Raw genomic sequence first — 25,347 nt, forward strand, 5'->3', positions numbered from 1 at the left:
TGATCTATGATAAATGCAACTTCCTTCTTTCTTTCAGGTTGCAGAGCTGAAATGGCCAGTGTGATGACTCACTGAAAGGCCCCACATGCGGTAATCATTTTAATATAAAGTGTATTTATTTATTATTTTTTCAGATTACTATCATGATGTTTCATTATTATATCAGGATAATACAGTGTGTGAGAGTCCGAATTGATTAACAAGGTGACACTTTTACAGCAATGACTGTCTCTATACAGTCTGGCCAGAAATCCAAATAACAGTTTATAAGAAATTCCAACAGGACTGAGTGGGGCAAAAAGGAGGAGGCGGATACTTGTTAATCTACTACAGTTATATTTATTAATGAGAACCTAACTCTTCTGGAGAGAGATGATTTATGTTCACAGACTACAACGGAAACTATTTGGGTTCAAGTGAAACAAGCTATTTGCCCCAAATTGATGATCGGCATCTATTACAGGCTTCCGATCGAGGGTCCCATCATGATGAGGCACTCTGGGCAGAAATGACAAGGGCAACCGAATTGGGACTAGTTTGAAGTTAGGTCAACAGAACGGCACTGGGCAGAAGCCCAATGTTACCAGGACAAATACCATTACCACTGCCCCCTCAAGAGGAGAGAGAGCCGACAACAAGGCAGACAACTGAATTGGAAAACGTCTGTGTAACGGGGGACTTTGACTAGATGGTGATCCATTTATATTGAGGGCAGGACAGCTGATAGATTTGTAGGTCTTAAAAATGATTGTTTCCCTGCATGTTAGTGCAGAAACTAGGGGTAAACAAATACTGGACCTGGTTTTTAGTAGTGACCTTGATGCATTATCAGACCTCCAGATGGGGAAACTTCTGGGCGACAGTCACTATCAGGTTATTAAATTTAACTTGATCAGCCAAACGAAAGCTGCAGAAAGTTTAATGCTGGTACCAGATTTTAACATAGAAACATAGAAGATAGGAGCAGGAGTAGGCCATTCGGCCCCTCGAGCCTGTTCCGCCATTTAATGAGATCATGGCTGATCATCCAAATTCAGTACCCTGTCCCTGCCTTCTCCCCATATCCCTTGATCCCTTTAGCCTTAAGAAATATATCTAACTCCTTCTTGAATATATTTAATAAGTTGGCCTCAACTGCCTTGTGTGGTAGAGAGTTCCACAGGTTCACCACTCTCTGGGTGAAGAAATTCCTCCTCATCTCAGTCCTAAATGGCTAACCCCTTATCCTTAGACTGTGACCCCTGGTTCTGGACTCCCCCGCCATCGGGAACATCCTTCCTGCATCTAGTCTGTCTAGTCCTGTTAGAATTTTATAAGTTTCAATGAGATCCCCTCTCATTCTTCTAAACTCTAGCGAATATAAGCCTAATCGACCCAATCTCTAGAAGGCTAGATTTACAAAGGCAGCACATGACTTGAACCAGAGTGATCGAGCAATCCTATTATATAAAAACATAAGAAATAGGAGCAGGAGTCGGCCATTTGGTCCTTCGAGCCTGCTCCGCTATTCAACAAGATCATGGCTGATCTTCTACCTCAGCTCCACCTTCCCGCACTATCCCATATCCCTATTAGACGGGAACAATAGCTACACAGAAGGAAAATGGAATCCTTTCAAAATCACCCTTATGCTAAAAGGAAGTTTGTTCCTAAAGTTAAAATAAGGGCACAAGGTAAAACATGGCTTCCTGTTGCATAAAGGTGATCCACTTGTGAATGAGGTTCGTTAAACCCAGTGCACTGAGTGTGTGTTGTCGCCATTGCAGTGAGCAAACTGGCTGCCTACATAACAATAACCACATGTCAAAAAGTAACTCATTGGTTGCAAAGCACTTTGGGGTGTCCTGAGTTTGTGAAAGATGCTTCAGAAAAGCAAGTTAATCCTTTTTTTATTGGATTTGTTACCCAGGCACGGGCGCAACTAGGAATAGACTGGAACACTGGAAAATCAGACCACAGAGAGTCATGGGTATGAGCCCACACCTAACACGCACAACACACACCATTGTAGTGACATGAGTAGTAAACACTAAAATAATTAGAAGCTGTTCAAATTGAATTTTAATGCCTCTAAATGTATTGAATCAGAATAAAGGGTTAAAACAGGTGGCATAGACTAGGCTTGTATTCCCTTGAGTATAGAAGATTACAGGGTGATCTAAGATAATTAGAGGAGTTGATAGGGTAGATAGAGACAAACTATTTCCTCTGGTTGGGAACCAAGAACAAGGGGGTATGACCTTAAAATTAGAGCCAGGCCGTTCAGGGGTGATGTCAGGAAGCACTTCTTCACACAAAGGGTCGTGGAAATCTGGAACACTCTCCCAAAAAGCTGTTGAGGCTGGCGGTCAATTGAAAAGTTTAAAACTGAGATTGATAGATTTTTGTTAGGCAAGGGTGTTAAGGGTTACGGAACCAAGGCAGGTAAATGGAGTTAAGATACAGAACAGCCATGATCTACATGAATGGTGGAACAGTCTCAAGGGTCTGAATGGCACCTTTGTATTCTGTGTTGGTTACAAATCAGGCTGACAAACACAGGGGCATGGCAATGCATGCTGGGAGATCAGGTTGCCATTGGTCCACGTTTGGAGTGAATGAACAGCTTTCTCGACTCCCGTTCGCGCAGCAGCTTCTGATATAGCGCTTCCAGCTGTGGCTGAACTGGAGCAGGTGCAGACAAGGAAAGTCACCGTGCTTTATGCCGCGAGCTCAGCCATCATTAGATCTGCTTTAAAATGCACTGCGTGAACAGGGTGAATGGGGCCATTGGGTTGGGATGATTAAAAAAAAGGGAGGAATTCTAGATCGTTCCATAATCTTGGTGAGCTAAGATTAAAGGGTAAAGTTCACAAGGCCTCTCGCGGCTCGGCCTGCAGACCTCGCTTGGCCCAGTCTGCAGGGTCTCGTAACATTTACCCTGAAAGGCCCTGAATCTTCAGCTCCAACATCAGCTTCAGTTCCAACAGCCTTTGGCACGTGGCACTGTCTCACCCACGCAGAACGTCTGCTCCACACCGGGAATAGTAAATAAAACAGCAAGGCTATTACTTAAATTAAAAAATAGAGTAAATAACATAAAAATGAATAAACATCTGCCAACGAGCTTAATCACACAGGCTGCTATCGGCCATTATTAATGTTTTGGCTTGGAGCTCACATAGATATTTTAAGCTGCACAGTCTTCATGAAAAGTTCACAATCAATGTTTTTTGTTTGGTGGTGGATTTCTCACAAGAGACACACTGAGGTATTTTGAGGTGATTCTTGTAGGAGATTGAGGGGTGATCTGATTGAGAGTTCAAAATGTTAAAAGGATTCAATACGGTAGATACGGAGAAACTATTTCCTCTGGTTGGGGAATCAAGAACAAGGGGGCATAATCTTGTTATTAAAGCTAGGCTGTTCAGGAGGGAAATCAGGAAGCACTTTTTTATACAAAGGGTGGTGGAAATCTGGAATTCTCTCCCTCAAAAGGCTGTGGATGCTGGGGGGGCAATTGGAATTTTCAAGACTGAGATCAATAGAATTTTCTTGGGTAAGGGTATCAAGGTATATGGCGCTAAGGCGGGTAAATGGAGTTAAGAACATAAGAACATAAGCAATAGGAGCAAGAGTAGTCCATTCGGCCCTTTGAGCCCATTCAATAAGATCATGGCTGATCTTCGACCTCAACTCTGTTATGTATTATGTATTCTCCTCCCACCTGCGGTGGCGCTGCCACACTTCTTCAGGCCAATCCCAGGGGTGTAGGGTTGCCAGCTGTGGAACAATCCGGACCCTTTGACACGGGGAACATGTTTTGGCTTTCTCCTCAATATGTTATGTATTATGTGTTCTCCTCCCACCTGCGGTGGCGCTGTCACAGCAGATGAATGGTTGGGTTTGTTCTCTTTTGTTCTGTACTTTTCTCCAGAACTTTCCTTTTGAATAAAGAAGCAGCATGTTTGCAATCTCGGGGTTCTGAGCACTAATTGTGTTTAGGTATAACGGCACAGGTACAGACACAACAAAGTGGCGACGAGGATGGGATGAATCTGCGTTGTGGGAACTTTCTTGTTTTCGACTGCAAAACACTCGGAACAGAGATTGCAGCATTACATTAACGTTACGGGTGCAGTGAGTAAACAGAAATTAAAATTTGAAACGTGAGATGGCTGCTATATTCGGAAACATCGGTGATTTTGATGAAAATGTTGAGCAATGGAGCGCTTATACGGAACGTTTTGACTATTTTGTTTTGGCGAATGCGGTGGCAAACAATAAGGTCGTGCCTACCTTTTTGAGTATAATGGGAGCAAAGACATTCAATTTACTGCGCAGCCATGTACAGCCAGTTAAGCCAGGAACTAAAACATATAAACAACTAGTGGAAATTCTTGGAGCACATTTTTCACCGATACCTCTGGTTATTGCTGAGAGATTTAGATTTCACAAACGGAATCAAGAGGAGGGGGAAACAGTGACTATGTTTATTGCTGCTTTGAAAAGGTTGTCAGAACACTGCAAGTTCAAGGAGGTGCTGAATGACACCATTAGAGACAGACTTGTGCGTGGTCTGCAAAGTGCAGCCACACAGAAGCACCTTCTTACTGAGGACAACCTTACTCTTGAAAAGGCCATTGAAGTTAGTGTCTCCATGGAGATGGCGGAAGTTCAACAGGGAGAGTTCACAAGGTGTCGTCTGAGCCTAAAGGTGCGCGGAACGGCACATGTTACCGTTGTGGAAAAACGGGCCATCACGCTAATGACTGCTGGTGTACGGAGCTGGAATGCCGAAACTGTGGCAAAAAGGGTCACATTGAACGTGCCTGTAGAGGTAAAAAAAGAACAGAGCTGGGAAGCATGAAAACAAAATGTCTGTATTTGGACAAGAGAGGAAAAAGAGTGTTCATTCAGTGCAGCATGATGGAACAAGCAAAACAGAGGGGAGCGACACCTCTGAGGAGGAAGAGGTGCACATACTGACGGTTGCAGGTGGTCCAAATGGCTACTGGGTGTCACCACTGGTGGAGGGACAATCAGTGCGGATGGAGGTGGACACAGGCGCGGCTGTGTCCCTTGTTTCAGACACTGTCTACAACAAAATGCTAAAGCACCTTACCCTTCAGCCAACAAACATTGTGCTAAAGACGTATACCGGCGAACCTGTGGCCATGAGAGGCGGCATTGAGGTGACAGTTAAATTGAATGGACAGACTGCAAAACTGCCACTATATGTGGTAAAGGGAAATTACCCATTGCTACTGGGACGTGCGTGGCTAGAGAAAATCACACTGGACTGGCCTGCAGTCCGCATGATGTCAAAAGGGGAGTCAGGTCTGACTGCAGTTTTAAACAAACATGCAGAATTCTTCAATGGTGAACTTGGGAGCATGAAAAAGATCAGTGTGAGACTGAACATTAAACCTGACAGCAAGCCGAAGTTTCACAAAGCCCGACCTGTACCCTATGCAATTAGGCCAAAAGTTGAGGCTATCTTGGAGGCCTTAGTCAAGAATGAAGTCCTGGAGCCTGTGAGCATGAGCAAATGGGCCACACCCATTGTTCCTGTCCTGAAAAAGGATGGATCTATTCGAATCTGCGGGGTTTTTAAAGTGACTATTAACCCGGTGCTGTCTGCGGAACAGTACCCTCTTCCCCTCATTGGTGATCTCTTTACGGGCCTGGCCGGAGGGCAAAAGTTCAGCAAAATCGACTTAGGCCAGGCTTATCTACAAATGCATGTCGATGACAAATCAAAGGAGCTGCTGACAATTGTGACACACAAGGGGCTATACAGGTACTGCCACCTTCCGTTTGGAATTACGTCGGCCCCTGCTCTATTCCAAAGGGCAATGGATCAGATTTTGAGTGGACTGCCAGGAGTCCAGTGCTACCTGGACGACATCCTTGTCACTGGGACAAATGAGGAGGATCATCTTCTGAACTTGGATGCGACACTACAGCGACTGAAAAAGTACGGACTCAGAGTTCGTAAGGACAAATGTGAATTCTTTCAGTCTTCAGTTGAGTACCTGGGGCACGTGATTGACGCTACCGGCCTGCACAAGGCGCCGTCAAAGGTCAAGGCGATCGTGGAGGCCCCAGCACCCCAGAATGTGAGCCAGTTACGTTCATTCCTGGGGCTATTTAACTACTATGGAAAGTTTATTCCAGACTTAGCAACATTGCTGAAGCCGTTACATCAGCTGCTATGTCAAGGCAAAACATGGAAATGGACTGAACTGTGCAACGAAGCTTTCGCCTAAGCAAAGAAAGCATTGCTGAAGTCGGAGGTCCTGACACACTTCAACCCAAAGCTACCCATGCAGCTAGCATGTGATGCATCACCATATGGTGTGGGAGCAGTCATATCCCACATCATGCCTTCTGGTGAAGAGAAACCTATCGCCTTCGCATCATGCACCTTGAAAAAGGCCGAGAGTAACTATGCACAGATTGAGCACGAGGCCTTGGGAATTGTTTTTGGAATTCGAAAATTTCATCAGTACCTGTTTGGGAGAAGGATCACACTCCTGACGGACCACCGTCCATTGACTTCAATCTTCGGGCCCCACACCGGAATTTCGTCTCTTGCTGCAAGCAGGATGCAAAGGTGGGCTTTACTGTTGTCAGGACACACATACGACATCAAATATCGCAAATCAGACTTGCACGGCAATGCAGACGGTCTCTCGAGGCTGCCCTTGCCTGTACTCCCCCAGAGCCTCGTCAGATAGACATCTTCTACTTCAGACAAGTGGAGGGAGCACCTGTCACTGCAGCTCAGACGCGAAGGCACACCCGCAACGCTCCAGTCCTGTCTGAGGTAATGGACGATGTCATTCGAGGGAGAGCTACAGGAGATTCTCCTAGTTTGAAACCTTACGTTTCAAAAAGAAATGAGCTCTCCGTCCAGGCAGGTTGTCTTCTCTGGGGACGCCGTGTCATCATTCCGCCACCTCTGAGGGAACCTGTACTGCAACAACTTCATACAGGCCACAGTGGGATGGTTCGGATGAAGGAAATGGCAAGAAGCTACTTCTGGTGGCCAGGTCTCGATGGAAATATTGAGGAGAAAGTCAAAACATGTTCCCCGTGTCAAAGGGTCCAGAATGTTCCACAGCTGGAAACCCTACACCCCTGGGATTGGCCTGAAGAAGTGTGGCAGCACGTACATGTGGACTTCGCCGGTCCTTTCGAAGAGAAGATGTTTATGGCGGTTGTGGACGCTCGTAGCAAGTGGCCGGAGGTCGCTGTGATGAGGTCTACCACGGCAGAGAAAACAATTGAGAAACTTGGTGAGATGTTCAGCCGTTATGGCTTACCGGAACAACTCGTAAGTGACAACGGTCCACAATTTGTGTCACAGGAGTTTGCAACCTTCCTGCAAGTGAATGGTGTCCAACACATCAGGTCTGCGCCCTACCATCCCTCTACTAACGGCCAGGCAGAAAGGTTCATGCAAACTTTGAAGCACGCCTTGAAGGCATCGCAAGGTCAGGGCTCAATCCACCAACGTCTGAACAGCTTCCTGTTGTCCTACAGGAACGAGCCGCATGCCATAACCAAAACATTCCCCACTTCGCTCATGATGATGAGGTAGTTGCGGACAAGTTTTGACTTACTCAAACCTCCAAGGGCAGAGCAGGTTGTCCAACGTCAACAACAAGCTCAAATTGAAAGAAGAGAGAAAAGAGCCAAGGAGAGACGGTTTCATCCTGGAGAGCACGTCCTAGCTCGAAACTACAACACTGGACCGAAATGGGTTCCTGCTACGGTGATCGCGCAGATGGGCCCTGTGTCTTACATGGTTGAGACTGCTGAGGACGTCATCTGGAAAAGACACACTGATCAACTGTTGCTAGGAGCAGAGACAGCCACAGAGGCTCCAATGGCTGGTTGGCCTTAAATGTTTCCGGATGATACCGCAAACCAGCATCCTTCGCCACAGTGCTCTTCTCCAACACAGGAAGTCAAAGAGACTGTTCCACCTGTGCAAACTCCTGACTTTCGACTGACACAGGCACCTTCTCCATCCAAGCCTGTGTCAATGCCTACTGCTGTGGAAGCCAGCGATGGCCGCCAGTATCCTAGAGAGCGGCGGCCTCCAAGACGCTTGGATCTGTAGGCTTAGCGACTTACCCACAAGACTGGGGCAGAATAAACCCCAGGGTAAAGTCAGGGTTTGAGGCAGTCTACCTCTACCCTTGGTTAGTTGAGTGCATTGAAAGTAACTTACCTGTTGAGGAATAATGTGGACATTTCATTTAAGAGGGGAGGAATATGTTATGTATTATGTGTTCTCCTCCCACCTGCGGTGGCGCTGTCACAGCAGATGAATGGTTGGGTTTGTTCTCTTTTGTTCTGTACTTTTCTCCAGAGCTTTCCTTTTGAATAAAGAAGCAGCATGTTTGCAATCTCGGGGTTCTGAGCACTAATTGTGTTTATGTATAACGGCACAGGTACAGACACAACTCCACCTTCCTGCACTATCCCTATATCCCTTGATTCCCTTAGTGTCCAAAAATCTATCGAACTCTGTCTTGAAAATCTCAACGACTGAGCATCCACAGCCCTCTGGGTAGAGAATTCCAAAGATTCACAACCCTTTGAGTGAAGACATTTCTCCTCACCTCAGTCCTAAATGGCCGACCATTATTCTGAGACTGTGACCCCTAGTTCTGGACTCCCCAGCCAGGACAAACATTTACGGATTGGGCACTATGATTTTCTGATAGGCACTGGCAGTGGGCGAGGGTCTCCAGCATTTGTTCTGAACATGACCCCACTTAACATTTCAGCCACTCTTGTGTAAGCAATAATGAAAGGTCATTGACCTGCACTGCTCCCTGTGCGAAACATTCCAATTGTCCCCTTCTTGCGCCACCTGCTGAATATTCTGCTGCCTGAGTCCAGCTCAACATAAACACCCAGAACTTTTGTTTTTATGCAAATAAAATGATGGAGTGACACAGATGATGGGACAAGCTATCCTCTGTCTGCCAGTTCAGTGAGCAGACAAATCAATGTCACAAACATTTCTGGAAACCATTACGTTTAAAGACTATCTGCCAATATTGAAGTGCTTTTAGAATCACTTATAACCTATGGATTACTGACTCATGGTCATAAAAAATGTTTGCAAATACAGCTGATTTTGTTTAAAAAAAGATTCTTGAGCCTTCAGTCTGGAGTGAGGGTTGGAGCTGGGAGAAGGATTGGTCAGCTTGACTGGCTTCTTCTTCGGTTCCCACAGAAAGGGCCTGTATATTTGGTAGAATGCCGTTTTTCACAAGGACAAGTGCCAAGTCCCTTCCCAGTGCAATTAATTTCCTCTGGTAACAAAATGGAACATTTTTGACTCTTTTCCACTTGTGACTGTTGAGCAATGAAGGGAGGGGCTTTTCAACAAACAGCCAACTCTTCCCAAATCTTCAAAATAGCTGGGAAAGTATGCGAATGCCGAGGTCAGTGAGTGGTTTATGTTATTTATTCTTCTTATTCAACTTTCACACTTGAAACAGGAGTAGGCCATTCAGACCCTCAAGCCTGTTCCACCATTCAGTTAAATCATGGCTGCCTGTATCTTAACTCCATCGACTCGCCTTGGTTCCATAACACTAAACACTCTTGCCTATCAAAAATCTATCAATCTGTTAGGAAATTTTCAATTGCCCTCCAGCCTCAGCAGTTTTTTGGGAGAGTTCCAGATTTCCTTTGTGTGAAGAGGTGCATCCTGATATCACCCCTGAATGGCCTAACTCTAATTTTAAGGTTATGCTCCCTTGTTCTAGACTCCTGCAGCAGAGGAGACAGTTTCTCTCTATCTACCCTATCAACTCTTTTAATCATCTTAAACACTTCAATTAGATCACTCCTTAATCTTTTATATTCAAGGGAATACAAGCCTAGTCTATGCAACATGCCCTCATAATTTAACCCTTTTAAGCCCCAGTATCATTCTGGTGAATCTGCACCTCACCCCCTCCAAGGCCAATAAATCCTTCCTGAGGTGCGGGGCCCAGAAACCCACTGCAGGCCAGCAGTTGGGCACTTGGGTCCCGGTCAGATGGATGGAGGATGGAGCTGCACTGCTGCCCCGTCACTCAAACCCATCCGTTTTCTGTCTGTAGCCAGACTGTGGAAGGAAAGCGGAGTGGAATCAGGCCACACTGTCTGAATAGCTATCTCCTACTTTCATCCTAATGGCAGTTCATGAAATCTCAATTAGCTGCACTCATGAATTAGTCAGCAACATAGAGTGTCCAGCCCTCAAGCCTGGAAAGGAGTTATGTTACTACACTGAGAAAAAACTGGGAGAAAATGGCTCCCCGATAGCTCAGCCAAACAACATTTCGGTGTCAGCTGTGGCTCGGTGGGTAGCACGCTCACTTCTGGGTCAGAAGGTGGTGGGTTCAAGTCCCACTCCATAAGAATTAAGCACAAAATCTAGGCTGATACACCAGTGCGGTACTGAGGGGCATGCTGCACTGATGGATAATGCTGTCTTTCGGATGAGACATTAAACCGAGGCTCTGTATGCCCTCTTAGGTGGATGTAAAAGATCCCATGGCGCTATTTATAAGAAGAGCAGGGGAGTTCGTCCTGGCCAATATTCATCCCTCAACCAACATCATTAAAACAGATTATCTCATTGCTGTTTTTGGGACCATGCTGTGCATAAATTGGCTGCCGCGTTTCCTACATTACAGCAGTGATTACACTTCAAAAGTACTTAACTGGCTGTAAAGCACTTTGGGACGTCCTGAGGTTGTGAAAGGTGCTATATAAATGCAAGTCTTCCTTTCCTATTGAGTTATACAGCATGAGGAAGTCTAGGCTCACATAGGCAGCAGCAAGTTGCTGCCACTGGCCTCAGTACCCTTTGGTTAGAGAGAGGAGCAGCACGGTGGCATAGTGGTTAGCACTGTTGCCTCACAGCGTCAGGGACCCGGGTTCAAATCCGGCCTCGGGTGACTGTCTGTGTGGAGTTTGCACATTCTCCCCGTGTTTGCGTGGGTTTCCTCCGGGTGCTCCGGTTTCCTCCCACAGTCCAAAGATGTGCGGGTTAGGTTGATTGGCCATGATAAAAATTGGCCCTTAGTGTTAGGGGGGATTAAATATGTGGGGTTACGGGGTTACGGGGATAGGGCTTGGGTGGGATGGCTGTCGGTGTAGGGACCGGGTGCTAGGGTTTGGATGATCAGCCATGATCTCGTTGAATGGCGGAGCAGGCTCGAAGGGCTGAATGGCCTACTCCTGCTCCTAGTTTCTATGTTTCTATGTAGGAGACTGGCCGGGGTTTCCACTCCTCACTGCTGGCCCCTGCTGGAAAGCAGCCTTCGGCAAGAACAGGGTTCCCACGGTTGAATTACGTGCTGACAACGACCTGCCAGGGCTTGCATGTTGGGTGAAATATTCTGAGTGGGCATCACGGGCTGCAATTAAGTAGGCCCATTCCAGTGAAGTGCCAGAGGGCTGATGGTACTTGAGGAGCTGTATATCCGGGTGAAGAATAATTGGGGTGGAAATTCATACAAACAAGGAACAGCAGCACTGTGCTTGTGTTGGACATTATTGCTTTGCTGATTATTATACGTGGGGCGACCAACTCTCCTGCACTCAGTGGGAGGCCAGACCCCGGGAATACAATGTCCCAGCTGTTCTGACTATCAGTAATTCTGACATTTCTTTTTAATAGAGTTAATCGAGGGTTTTCATTATAGCTAAGCATGCTGGGATATCACCCCTTCCATTGCTGCCTCTCACTTCCTTTAGTTCTTTAATGAAAGAAAGTAAGAGAAAACGCATGCAAACCCATAGCTAGGCAGGATATGAAGAAACGCTAAATTAGGAGTAAGTTGTGCAGATGGGAGTAGGAAGTTATAAAGGGATGGACAGATTAAGTGAGCGGGAAAAACTATGGCAGATGGAGTTCAACGTGGGAAAATGTGAAGCCATCCACTTTGGCTCCAAGAAAGACAAATCAGAATAATTTCTTAATAGTGAGAGATGAGGAACTGTGGAGGAGCAAAGGGATTTGGGTGTCCATACACAGATTACTAAAAGCTAGTGCACAGGTGCAAAGAGTAATCAACAAGGCTAATGGAATTTTGGCCTTTATCTCGAGGGGGCTGGAATACAAAAGTAAGGAAGTGATGCTTCAGTTGTACAGAGTGTTGAACAGACCCCATCTGGAATACTGCATTTAGTTTTGGGCACTGAACCTCAGGAAAAATATATTGGCCTCGAAATGGGTACAGCGCAGATTCGACAGCATGATACCGGAGCATAAAAGGTTAAATTATGAGGACAGGTTGCATAGATTAGGCTTGTATTCCATCGAGTATCAATAGATTTTTATTGGGTAAGGGTGCCAAGGGAAATGGAACAATGGCGGGTAAATGGAGTGCGGCATCGGCAGCGGGTGGAGGCGGAGCAGCACGGCAGAGCGACTACAAGAGGCCCCAGAGGCTCAGGTAGGCCTCAGTGCGGCATCGGCAGCGGGTGGAGGCGGAGCAGCGCGGCAGAGCAACTACAAGAGGCCCCAGAGGCTCAGGTAGGCCTCAGTGCGGCATCGGCAGCGGGTGGAGGCGGAGCAGCGCGGCAGAGCGACTACAAGAGGCCCCAGAGGCTCAGGTAGGCCTCAGTGCGGCATCGGCAGCGGGTGGAGGCAGAGCAGCGCGGCAGAGCGACTACAAGAGGCCCCAAAGGCTCAGGTAGGCCTCACCAATCTCCAATCTCAGGCAAGGAGAATGGTAAAAAGTATTCAAGGTGTGACGTCACCACAAAACAGGTAGGTGATTGGTTGGAGTATTTCTCTCGTTTTAAAACTTTAAGTCTGTGGTTTATAGTTTTTAAGGTTGCTGTGGTGTACCAAGGCCTTTCTGGTGCAGAGTGACTGTTGGTAAACCATTTAACTGGTGTAACTAGAGGGATTGATTTAATTTAAATCCAATTAATTAAAGGGGATACTAGCATCTAAAATCGGGCAGAGGGTGTCCATAACTAACAATAACAAATTTAATTAATTACATAGAATGCAGCAGGTGATGTGTTATTGTTGCGAGACGTGGGAGCCGGTGAACCCCATTGAGGCTCACGGTGATTACGTCTGTGACAAGTGTCTGCTGCTACAGGAACTCCAGCTCCGTGTTGATGAGCTGGAGTCTGAGCTTCAGGCACTGCGACACATCAGGGAGGGGGAGAAGTACCTGGACTCTGTGTATCAGGAGGTGGTCACACCTATGAAGTTAAGTAATTCAGATGTAGCCCATGGTCAGGGACAGGACGGTGTGACTACGAGTGAGGCAGGTACAGGGATCCAGGAGGTAGAGCTGGAGGAGCCGCAGCCCTTGCTCTTGACCAACAGGTTTGAGGTTCTTACTCCCTGTGGGGACAGGAGCAGGGACTGCAGGGAGGATGAGCAACCTGGCCACAGCACCGTGGAACGGGGGGCCATTCAAGAGGGGGGAGTAAATAGAAATGTTGTAGTGGTACAGGACAGTATTATTAGGGGGATAGATAGAGTTCTCTGCAGCTGAGAGCGAGAGTCCCGAAGGCTGTGTTGCCTACCCGGTGCCAGGGTTAAGGACATCTCCTCTGGGCTGGAAAGAAACTTGCAGTGGGAGGGGGTGGATCCAGTTGTCGTGGTCCATGTTGGTACAAACGACGTAGATATGACTAGGAAGCCAGTTCTGTTAAAGGAGTATGAGCAGCTAGGGGTCAAATTAAAAAACAGAACCTCAAGGGTAATAATCTATTACCTGAGCCACGAGCGAATTTGGCTAGGACAAATAAAATTAGAGAGTTAAATGCGTGGCTCAAAGACTGGTGTGGGAGAAATGGGTTTTGCTTCCTGGGACACTGGCACCAGTACTGGGGCAGGAGGGAGCTGTTCCGTTGGGACGGGCTTCACTTGGCCAGTGCTGGGACTAGAGTCCTGGCGGATCATATAACTAGGGCTGTAGAGAGGGCTTTAAACTAACTAGTGGGGGGGAGGTTCCTAGAGAGCAAATAATAAAAATGACAACAGAGAAGGTCATAGACTTAGGTAGCAGTGGGGAAATTAAAAACCAGAGCGTGTCAGGAAGGGGCAGAAGGTATGGAGTAAAAGGTAAAGTAATAAAAAGGGCAAAAGCAGGAACTAAGTGTCACAAAACATATTTGAAAGTTCTCTATCTGAATGCACGTAGCATTCGTAACAAAATAGACGAGTTAATGGCACAAATAACTACATATGGGTATGATCTTGTGGCCATTACAGAAACATGGCTGCAGGGTGACAATGCCTGGGAATTAAACATACCAGGTTATTTAACGATCAGGAAGGACAGGCAGGAAGGAAGGGGAGGTGGGGTGACTATGTTAATAAAGGAAGGAATCACTGTAATACAGAGAAATGATATTGGGTCAAAAGATCAGGATAATGAAACAGTTTGGGTGGAGGTAAGGAATAATAAGGGGAAAAAAACACTAGTGGGCGTAGTCTATAGGCCTCCGAACAGTTGCAACTCTGTTGGACGGAGTATCAATCAGGAAATAGTTGAGGCTTGTAATAAGGGAGCATCTATAATTATGGGGGATTTTAACTATCATATTAATTGGACAAATCAAATTGGGCAGGGCTGCCTTGAGGATGAGTTCATTGAGTGTATTAGGGATGGGTTTCTTGAGCAGTATGTAACTGAACCGACCAGGGGGCAAGCAACCTTAGATCTGGTCCTGTGTAACGAGACAGGATTAATTAAAAATGTCCTAGTAAAGGATCCCCTTGGAATGAGTGACCATAACATGGTTGAATTCCATATTCTATTAGAGGGCGAGAAGGTTGGATCTCAAACAAGCGTGCTAAGCTTGAATAAAGGAGACTATGAAGGTATGAGAGCGGAATTGAGTAGAGTGGATTGGGAAAATAGGTTAAAGGGTAAGACGATACATGATCAGTGGTGTACATTTAAGGAGTTATTTTACAACTTCCAAAAAATATATATTCCACTGAGAAGAAAAGGGTGTAAAAGAAAAGACAGCCATCCGTGGCTAAGTAAAGAAATTAAGGAAAGTATTCGACTAAAAACAAGGGCATATAAGGTAGCCAAATCTAGTGGGAGGATAGAGGATTGGGAAAACTTTAAAAGACAGCAAAAAATAACAAAAAGATTGATTAAGAAAGGGAAGATAGATTATGAAAGTAAATTAGCAAAAAATATAAAAACAGATAGTAAGAGTTTTTATAGTTACATAAAAAGAAAAAGGTGGCTAAAGTAAATGTTGGTCCCTTAGAGGATGAGACCGGGAAATTAATGGTGGGAAATATGGAGATGGCAAAAACACTGAATGAATATTTTGTATCAGTCTTTACAGTAGAAGACACTAAGAATATCCCAACACTGGACAAACAGGGGGCTATAGGGGGGGAGGAGCTAAACACGATCAAAATCACTAAGGAAGTGGTACTCGGTAAAATAATGGGACTCAAGGCGGATAAATCACCTGGACCTGATGGCTTACATCCTAGGGTCTTGAGGGAAGTGGCGGTAGGGATTGTGGATGCATTGGTAATAATTTTCCAAAACTCCCTGGACTCAGCAAAGGTCCCGGCAGACTGGAAAACTGCCAATGTAACGCCCTTATTTAAAAAGGGCAGTAGACAGAAGGCTGGAAACTATAGACCGGTTAGCCTAACATCTGTGGTAGGTAAAATATTGGAGTCCATTATTAAGGAGAGAGTAACAGGACATTTGGATAATCATAATTTAATAGGACAAAGTCAGCATGGTTTTATGAAGGGGAAGTCATGTTTGACAAATTTGCTGGAGTTCCTTGAGGAAGTAATATACAGGGTGGATAAAGGGGAAACCAGTGGACGAAGTGTATTTAGACTTCCAAAAGGCATCTGACAAGCTGCCACACAAAAGATTATTGCTTAAGATAAAAAATCACGGGATTGGGGGTAATATTCTGGCATGGATAGAGGATTGGCTATCTAACAGAAGGCAGAGAGTTGGGATAAATGGTTCATTCTCGGACTGGCAATCAGTAACTAGTGGTGTTCCACAGGGGTCAGTGCTGGGTCCCCAACTCTTTACAATCTATATTAACGATTTGGAGGAGGGGACCGAGTGTAACATATCAAAGTTTGCAGATGATACTAAGATGGGAGGGAAAGTAGTGAGTGAGGAGGACATAAAAAACCTGCAAGGGGACATAGACAGGCTAAGTAAGTGGGCAGAGATTTGGCAGATGGAATACAATACTGGAAAGTGTAAGGTTATGCACTTTGGCAGGAAAAATCATAGAGCAAGTTATTATCTTAATGGTAAGAAACTGGAAAGTACTGAAGTACAAAGGGATCTGGGGGTCCTGGTGCACGAAACTCAAAACGTTAGTATGCAGGTGCAGCAAGTGATTAAGAAGGCCAATGGAATGTTGGCTTTCATTGCTAGGGGGATAGAATATAAAAATAGGGAGGTATTGCTTCAGTTGTACAAGGTATTGGTGAGACCGCACCTGGAATACTGCATATAGTTTTGGTGTCCATACTTAAGAAAAGACATACTTGCTCTCGAGTCAGTACAAAGAAGGTTCACTCGGTTAATCTCGGGGATGAGGGGATGGAGATATGAGGAGAGGTTGAGTAGATTGGGACTCTACTCATTGGAGTTCAGAAGAATGAGAGGCGATCTTATTGAAACATATAAGATTGTGAAGGGGTTGGATCGGGTGGATGCGGGGAGGATGTTCCCGATGATGGGTGAAACTAGAACTAGGGGGCATAGTCTTAGAATAAGGGGCTGCTCTTTCAAAACTGAGATGAGGAGGAACTACTTCACTCAGAGGGTGGTAGGTCCATGGAATATGCTGCCCCAAAAAGCTGTAGAAGCTACATCATTACATAAATTTAAAACAGAAATAGACAGTTTCCTAGAAGTAAAGGGAATAAAGGGTTATGGGGAGCGGGCAGGAATTTGGACATGAGTCTAGGTTTGGATCGGTCATGGCCCTGTGGGTAGCGGAGCGGGCCCAAGGGCCGTGTAGCCTGATCCTGCTCCTATTTCATGTGTCTAATTCTGTTAGATTCAGGAGATGGTTCAGTGATAGTAGATTGGCGGTTAGGATCAGATCAGCCATGATCTTATTGAATGGCGGAGCAAGCTCGAGGGGCCGATTGGCCTGCTCCTATTTCTTATGTTCTTATGTTCTTATGTTGAGGTAAAGCTGAGCCCTGATGTAATTGAATGGCAGAAAGGCTAGAGAGGCTGAATGGCCTACTCCTGTCCCTATGTTCCAATGTAACTGAGGAAAAGGAAATAAAGACAGAGGAACAGAGGTGAGTGGAGGGGAGGGGAGAGGAGAGAAGAGGAGAGAGGAGGAATATATTGGTGACTCTTGGCTGCCCTCTTAGAGATTCACCGTGCCACTTTTAAGCATGTTTATGTTTTCAATGAGCACGAACCCCTTGGGGGGAGAATTATATTCTGAGTTTATGTTCCTGGCAGGTATCTTGCCCACTGATCGTGCTAATCATAGAAACATAGAAACATAGAAGATAGGAACAGGAGTAGGCCATTCGGCCCCTCGAGCCTGCTCCACTATTTAACGTGATCATGGCTGATCATCCAAATTCAGTACCCTGTCCCTGCCTTTTCCCCATATCCCTTGATCCCTTTAGCCTCAAGAAATATATCCAACTCTTTCTTGAATATATTTAATGAACTAGCCTCCACCGCCCTCTGTGGCAGAGAATTCCACAGGTTCACCACTCTCTGGGTGAAGAAATTCCTCCTCATTTCAGTCCTAAATGGCTTACCCCTTATTCTTAGACTATGACCCCTGGTTCTGGACTTCCCGGCCATCAGAAACGTCCTTCCTGCATCTAGTCTGTCCAGACCTGACAGAATTTTATAGGTTTCGATGAGATCCCCTCTCAATCTTCTAAACTCCAGTGAGTATAAGCCCAATCGACACAATCTCTCCTCATACGTCATTCCTGCCATCCCAGGTATCAGCCTGGTGAATCTTCGCTGCACTCCCTCCATGGCAAGAACGTCCTTCCTCAGGTAAGGTGACCAAAACTGCACACAATACACAAGGTGCGGTCTCACCAAGGCCCTGTACAACTGTAGCAAGACATCCTTGTTCCTGTACTCGAACCCTCTTGCTACGAAGGCCAACATACCATTTGCCTTCTTAACCGCCTGCTGCACCTACATGCTTACCTTCAGCGACTGGTGCACAAGAACACCCAGGTCTCTTTGCACTTCCCCTTCTCCCAATCTATTGCCATTCAAATAATAATCTGCCTTCCTGTTTTTGCCACCAAAGTGGATAACCTCACATTTATCCACATTATAGTGCATTTGCCATGTTTCTGCCCAATCACCCAACCTGTCCAAATCGTACTGGAGTTTCCCGACATCCTCCTCGCAGCTTACCCTCCCGCCCAGCTTTGTGTCGTCTGCAAATTTGAAGATATTACATCCAATTCCCTCGTCCAGATCATTAATATATATTGTGAACAGCTGGGGTCCTAGGACCGATCCTTGCGGTACCCCACTAGTCACTGCCTGCAACTCGGAAAACGACCCGTTTATTCCAACTCTTTGCTTTCTGTCCGCCAACCAGTTCTCTATCCAAGTCAATACCTTGCCCCCAATCCCATGTGCCTTAATTTTGCACGCTAATCTCTTGTGTGGGACCTTATCGAAAGCCTTCTGAAAGTCCAAATACACCACATCCACTGATTCTCCCTTATCTATTTTACCAGTTACATCCTCAAAAAATTCCAGTAGATTAGTCAAGCATGATTTACCTTTTGTAAATCCATGTTGACTTTGTCCGATCCTGTCACTGCTTTCCAAGTGCTCTGCTATTACATCTTTTATAATAGACTCTAGCATTTTCCCCACTACCGATGTCAGGCTTACCGGTCTATAATTCCCCGCTTTTTCTCTACCACCTTTTTTGAATAGTGGGGTAACATTAGCTACCCTCCAATCCATGGGTACCGTTCCAGAGTCTATCGAGTTCTGGAAGATGACCAGTAATGCATCTACTATCTCTAGGGCCACTTCCTTAAGTACCCTGGGATGTAGACCATCAGGCCCTGGGGATTTATCGGCCTTCAGTCCCATCAATTTTCCTAACACCATTTTCCTACAAATACTGATTTCTTTCAGTTCCTCTCTTTCATCAGACCCTATGTTCCCCGGCATCTCTGGGAGGTTATTTGTGTCCTCCTTTGTGAAGACAGAACCAAAGTATGTATTTAGTTGGTCTGCCATTTCCTTGTTTCCCATTATAAATTCCCCTGATTCTGACTGTAAGGGACCTACGCTTGACTTCACTAATCTTTTTCTCTTCACATATCTATAAAAGCTTTTACAGTCAGTTTTTATGTTCCCTGCTAGCTTACTCTCATATTCTATTTTCCCTTTCTTAATTAATCCCTTTGTCCTCCTTTGTTGACTCCTAAACTGCTCCCAATCCTCAGGATTATTGCTTTTTCTAGCCAATTTATATGTCCTCTCCTTGGAGCTTATGCTATCCCTAATTTCCCTTGTTAGCCACGGTTGAGTCACCTTTTTTGTTTTATTTTTATGCCAAACTGGGATGAACAAATTCTGTAGCTCATCCATTCGGTCTTTGAATGTTTGCCATTGCCTATCCACCATCAACCCTTTGAGCGCCATTCCCCACTCAATCCTACCCAACTCGCTCCTTTATTTAAATTGAGGACCCTTGTCTCTGAGTCAACTACTTCTTTCTCCATCTTAATGAAGAATTCGATCATATTATGATCGCTCCAACCCAAGGGGCCTTGTACAACAAGATTGCTAATTAATCCTTTCTCGTTACATAATATCCAGTCTAAGATGGCCTGATCTCTGGTTGGTTCCTCGACATATTGGTCCAGAAAATCATGGACATGCAGAAGGGAAATGACGGGCCCAATATACACAGCAGACAGCGATCTTGAAAAATGACCCCACCCCCCAGGCCCTCAGGATGTAGAGTTTGGAACACATAAACTCACACCTTGCATTTACTCGATGCACATCTCAGCGATCAATCTAGTCAGATGCCAACAGAACAAGTCCAGCTTATAAAACTGGACCTGAAAGGTAGTAATCTCAGGATTACTCCCAGTGCCACGTGCTAGTGAGGATAGAAACAGGAAGATAGTGCAGGTGAATACATGGCTGGAGAGGTGGTGCAGGAGGGAGGGTTTCAGGTTCTTGGGCCATTGGGACTGGTTCTGGGGGAAGGGGCATCTGTACAACATGGACAGGTTCTGTCTGAACAGAGCCGGAACCAATGCTCTCACTGAGAGTTTAGCTAGTATATTGGGGAGGGTTTAAACTAATTCGGTCGGGGGGGGGGGGGGGGGGGCGGGGAACCAGAAAATAGCAGGAAGGAGCAGCAATGAGATCAGAGGCCAGTGAGATATAAACTGCAGTAAAATTAGAAATATCCTAAAAATTGCAGGGACCAGATTGAGGAAAATAGCAAAAGTGATGAAGGAGGTTTTAAATTGTATGTACGTCAATTGAGTGTAACTAATAAGGTTGGTGAGCCGCAGGCCCAAGTTGCCAGATGGGATTATGATGTGATTGCATTAACAGAGGCACGGCTCAAGCAAGGCCAGGAATGAGTTCTTAATATTCCTGGTTCCCAAGTATTCAGGAATGATAAAGAAGGAAAAAGAGGAGGGGGTGTGGCAGTGTTGGTTAAGGATTATGTTCTAAATAGAAAGGATATACTAGCTGGTTCGAGGACTGAATCTATTTGGCTTGAGTTGAGGAACAGACGGGAAGCTGTTACATTGCTGAGATTTTTTTATAGAGCTCCAAACAGTGAGAAGCAGATAGATGAGCAAATTTGTCAGCAAATTTCAAAGGTGTGTAACAAAAATAGAGCAGTAATATTAGGAGACTTTAATTACCCTAACGTAGACTGGGAAAAACATAGTGCTAAGGGTGGGGAAGGAGAGGAATTTCTGATATGTGTATAGGAGAACTTTCTCAATCAATATGTCTCCAGTCCAACAATTAAGAAAGCCGTGTTGGATCTGGTGTGGGAAATAAAATGGAGTATTACAGTAGGAGATCATCTAGCTAACATAGAAAAAAAATAGGAGCAGGAGTCGGCCATTCGGCCCTTTGAGCCTGCTCCGCCATTCAATATGATCATGGCTGATCCTCTCTCTCAATACCATATTCCCGCTCTCTCCCCATACCCCTTGATGCCTTTTGTGTCTAGAAATCTATCTATCTCCTTCTTAAATATATTCAGTGACTTGGCCTCCACAGCCTTCTGTGAGAGAGAATTCCACAGGTTCACCACCCTCTGAGTGAAGAAATTTCTCCTCATCTCAGTCCTAAATGTCCTACCCCGTATCCTGAGACTGTGACCCCTCGTTCTAGACCCCCCAGCCAGGGGAAACATCCTCCCTGCATCCAGTCTGTCTCGCCCTGTCAGAATTTTATACATTTCAATGAGATCCCCTCTCATTCTTCTAAACTCTAGTGAATACAAGCCTAGTCAACCCAATCTCTCCTCATACGACAATCCTGCCATCCCAGGAATCAGTCTGGTGAACCTTTGCTGCACTCCCTCTATGGCAAGTATATCCTTTCTTAGGGAAGGAGACCAAAACTGCACACAGTACTCCAGGTGTGGTCTCATCAAGGCCCTGTATAACTGTAGTAAGACATCCTTGCTCCTGTACTCAAATCCTCTTGCAATGAAGGCCAACATACCATTTGCCTTCCTAACTGCTTGCTGCACCTGCATGTTTGCTTTCAGTGACTGGTGTACAAGGACACCCAGGTCCCCTTGTACATCAACATTTCCCAATCTATCACCATTTAAATGATACTCTGCCTTTCTGTTTTTCCTACCAAAGTGGATAACTTCACATTTATCCACGTTATACTGCATCTGCCATGTATTTGCCCACTCATTCAACGTGTCAAAATCGCCTTGAAGCCTCTTTGCATCCTCCTCACAACTCACAATCCCACCTAGTTTTGTGTCGCCAACAAACTTGGAAATATTACATTTGGTTCCCTCATCCAAATCATTGATATATATTGTGAATAGCTGGGGCCCAAGCACTGGTCCCTACGGTACCCCACTAGTCACTGCCTGCCACCCCGAAAAAGACCCATTTATTCCTATTCTCTGTTTCCTGTCTGTTAACCAATTTTCAATCCATGCCAGTATATTACCCCCAATCCCATGTGCTTTAATTCTGCACACTAACCTCTTATGTGGGACTTTATCAAAGGCCTTCTGAAAATCCAAATACACCACATCCACTGGTTCTCCCTTATCTATTCCACCAGTTACATTCTCAAAAAACTCCAGTAGGTTTGTCAAACACGATTTCCCTTTCATAAATCCATGTTGACTTTGTCTAATCCCGTTGAGAATATAAACCATGCAATGCAATCAGTAGCTTCTTATGTCGCAAGGAGTGAACCAAATAGATATTTACTGTTATGCCATAAGTACTGGATCAGTACTTTAATATGTTATATCACCACAACATAATTTAGTTTAGAGTAATTATGGAAAGAGACCAGAAAATATCGAAGGTAAAAATGCTCAACTGCAGACTAGCTAATTTCTGTGATTTAAGAAGGGACCCAGCACAGGTAGACTGGACAAGGTGATTGCAGGGTAAAGCAGTGATGGAGCAATACAGCGACGAGATAATTCAGGTACAAACTAGGCATATTCCTTTGAAGGGAAAAGGTAGAGCATCTAAAGCTAATGCGCCCGGGATGACAAAGGAAATAAAACTTAAAATAAATCAGAAAAAAGAAGCTTATTACAAATGTCAGTAGCAAGATTCAGTTAATAACCAGTAAGATTATGGAAAGGAGGAAATTTATTTATTTATTTATTCGTTCATGGGATGTGGGCGTCGCTGGAAAGGCCAGCATTTATTGCCCATCCCTAATTGCCCTTGAGAAGTTGGTGGTGAGCCACCTTCTTGAACCACTGCAGTCCATGTGGTGAAGGTACTCCCACAGTGCTGTTAGGGAGGGAGCTCCAGGATTTTGACCCAGCGACGATGAAGGAATGGCGATATACGTCCAAGTCAGGATGATGTGTTACTTGGAGTGGAACTTGAAGGTGGTGGTGTTTCCATGTGCCTGCTGCCCTTGTCATTCTAGGTGGAAGAGGATGCAGGTTTGGGAGGTGCTGCTGAAGAAGCCTTGGCGAGTTGCTGCAGTGCATCTTGTAGATGGTAGACACTGCAGCCACAGTACGCCGGTGGTGGAGGGAGTGAATGTTTAAGGTGGTGGATGGGGTGCCAATCACACGGGCTGCTTTGTCCTGGATGGTGTCGAGCTTCTTGAGTGTTGTTGGAGCTGCACTCATCCAGGCAAGTGGAGAGTATTCCATCACACTCCTGACTTGTACCTTGTCGATGGTGAAAAGGCTTTGGGGAGTCAGGAGGTGAGACACTCGCCACAGAATAGCCAGCCTCTGACCTGCTCTTGTTGCCATAGTATTTATGTGGCTGGTCCAGTTAAGTTTCTGGTCAATGGTAACCCCCAGGATGTTGATGGTGGGGGATTCGCGATGGTAATGCCGTTGAATGTCAAGGGACGGTGGTTAGACTCTCGCTTGTTGGAGATAGTTATTGCCTGGCACTTGTGAGGCACGAATGTTACCTGCCACTAATCAGCCCAAACCTGAACATCGTCCAGGTCTTGTTGCATGCGGGCACGGACTGCTTCATTATCAGGGGAGTTGTCAATGGCACTGAATGCATCAGCGAATATCCCCATTTCTGACTTTATGTTGGAGGGAAGGTCATTGATGAAGCAGCTGAAGATGGTTGGGCCTAGGACACTGCCCTGAGGAACTCCTGCAGCGATGTCCTGGGGCTCTGATGATTGACCTCCAACCACCACAACCATCTTCCTTTGTGCTAGGTATGACTCCAGCCAGTGAAGAGTTTTCCCTCCCAATTCCCATTGACTTCAGTTTTACTGGGGCTCCTTGATGCCACACTCGGTCAAATGCTGCCTTGATATCAAGGGCAGTCACTCTCACCTCACCTCTGGAATTCAGCTCCTTTGTCCATGTTTGAATCAAGGCTGTATTGAGGTCTGGAGTCGAGTGGTCCTGGCGGAACCCAAGCTGGGCATCACTTAGCAGGTTATTGGTGAGTAAGTGCCGCTTGATAGCATTGTTGATGACACCTTCAACCACTTTGCTGATGATTGAGAGTAGACTGATGGGGCGGTAATTGGCTGGATTCGATTTGTCCAGCTTTTTGTGGACATACCTGGGCAGTTTTCCACGTTGTCGGATAGATGCTAGTGTTGTAGCAGTACTGGAACAGCCTGGCTAGAGGTGCAGCTAGTTCTGGAGCTCAAGTCTTCAGCACGACAGCCAGGATGTTGTTGGGGCCCATGTCCTTTGCTGTATCCAGTGCGTTCAGCCATTTCGTGATATCACGTGGAGTGAATCGAATTGGCTGAAGACTGGCTTCTGTGATGGTGGGGACCTCAGGAGGAGGCCGATATGTATCATCCACTCGGCCTTTCTGACTGCAGATGGTTGCAAACGCTTCAGCCTTGTCTTTTGCATTCATGTGCTGGGCTCCACCATCATTGCGGATGGGGATATTCATGGAGCCTCCTCCTCCCATTAGTTGTTTAATGGTCCACCACCATTCACGACTGGTTGTGTCAGGACTGCAGAGCTTTGATTGATCTGTTAACTGTAGGATCTCTTAGCCCTGTCCATAGCATGCTGCTTCCGCTTTTTAGCTTGCATGTAGTCCTGTGTTGCACCTTCTGTAGTGTCCATGTGTAGATAAAGACACTGAAGACAGGAGTTGGTTCATAGGTATTTACTAAGCAAGTCTGGGGGGGGGGGTTTCTAAAGGATATACACAATACACAGGCTTATATAGCCCAAGTGGCAATTACTGGCATTACGCACACCTGGGGCTCTTAAAGGCACATACACCATAATTGCTCTTAAAGGCACATACACCACAATTCCTCCCCTTCTAGCTAACTAGTACATCATATTTTAAGTAATTATTAATTACATGTTATATGCAAAATAATATACATTGCTGTATTAATTAATTATAAGTTAGTCTCTCAGGAGGCTTCCTGACTCGGTCCGGATAACGCCTCGGGGGTGTAGTAGTTTCTGGTGGTGTAGTAGGTTCTTCTGGCAAGGCTGATTCGGCTTGAAGGCCAGTGTCGGGTTCATCGGGCTCCAGTATCACCGGATCGGAGGTAGATATGGGTATCTCTACTTCATCGTTAGATGTATAGAGTGGTGGTGTAGGTTGTCCCTTTTCGGATGACTTGATGATTT

At 45.6% G+C, this 25,347-nt stretch overlaps 1 long non-coding RNA gene across 1 annotated transcript in view; it reads left to right on the forward strand.

The window, feature by feature from the left end:
- The window catches only part of LOC147097289 (uncharacterized), an 88,599-nt gene that overhangs the window by 12,179 nt on the left and 51,073 nt on the right, over positions 1-25,347 (forward strand). Inside the window, exon 2 of the long non-coding RNA XR_015074350.1 lies at positions 38-90. This is a non-coding gene — a long non-coding RNA (uncharacterized LOC147097289). The remainder of the gene's footprint in view (positions 1-37; positions 91-25,347) is intronic.

The sequence above is a fragment of the Somniosus microcephalus genome, chromosome 32 (assembly GCF_052327205.1).
Source record: "Somniosus microcephalus isolate GS21.2 chromosome 32, FLI_Smic_1.0, whole genome shotgun sequence".
NCBI classification, from domain to species: Eukaryota; Metazoa; Chordata; class Chondrichthyes; order Squaliformes; family Somniosidae; genus Somniosus; species Somniosus microcephalus.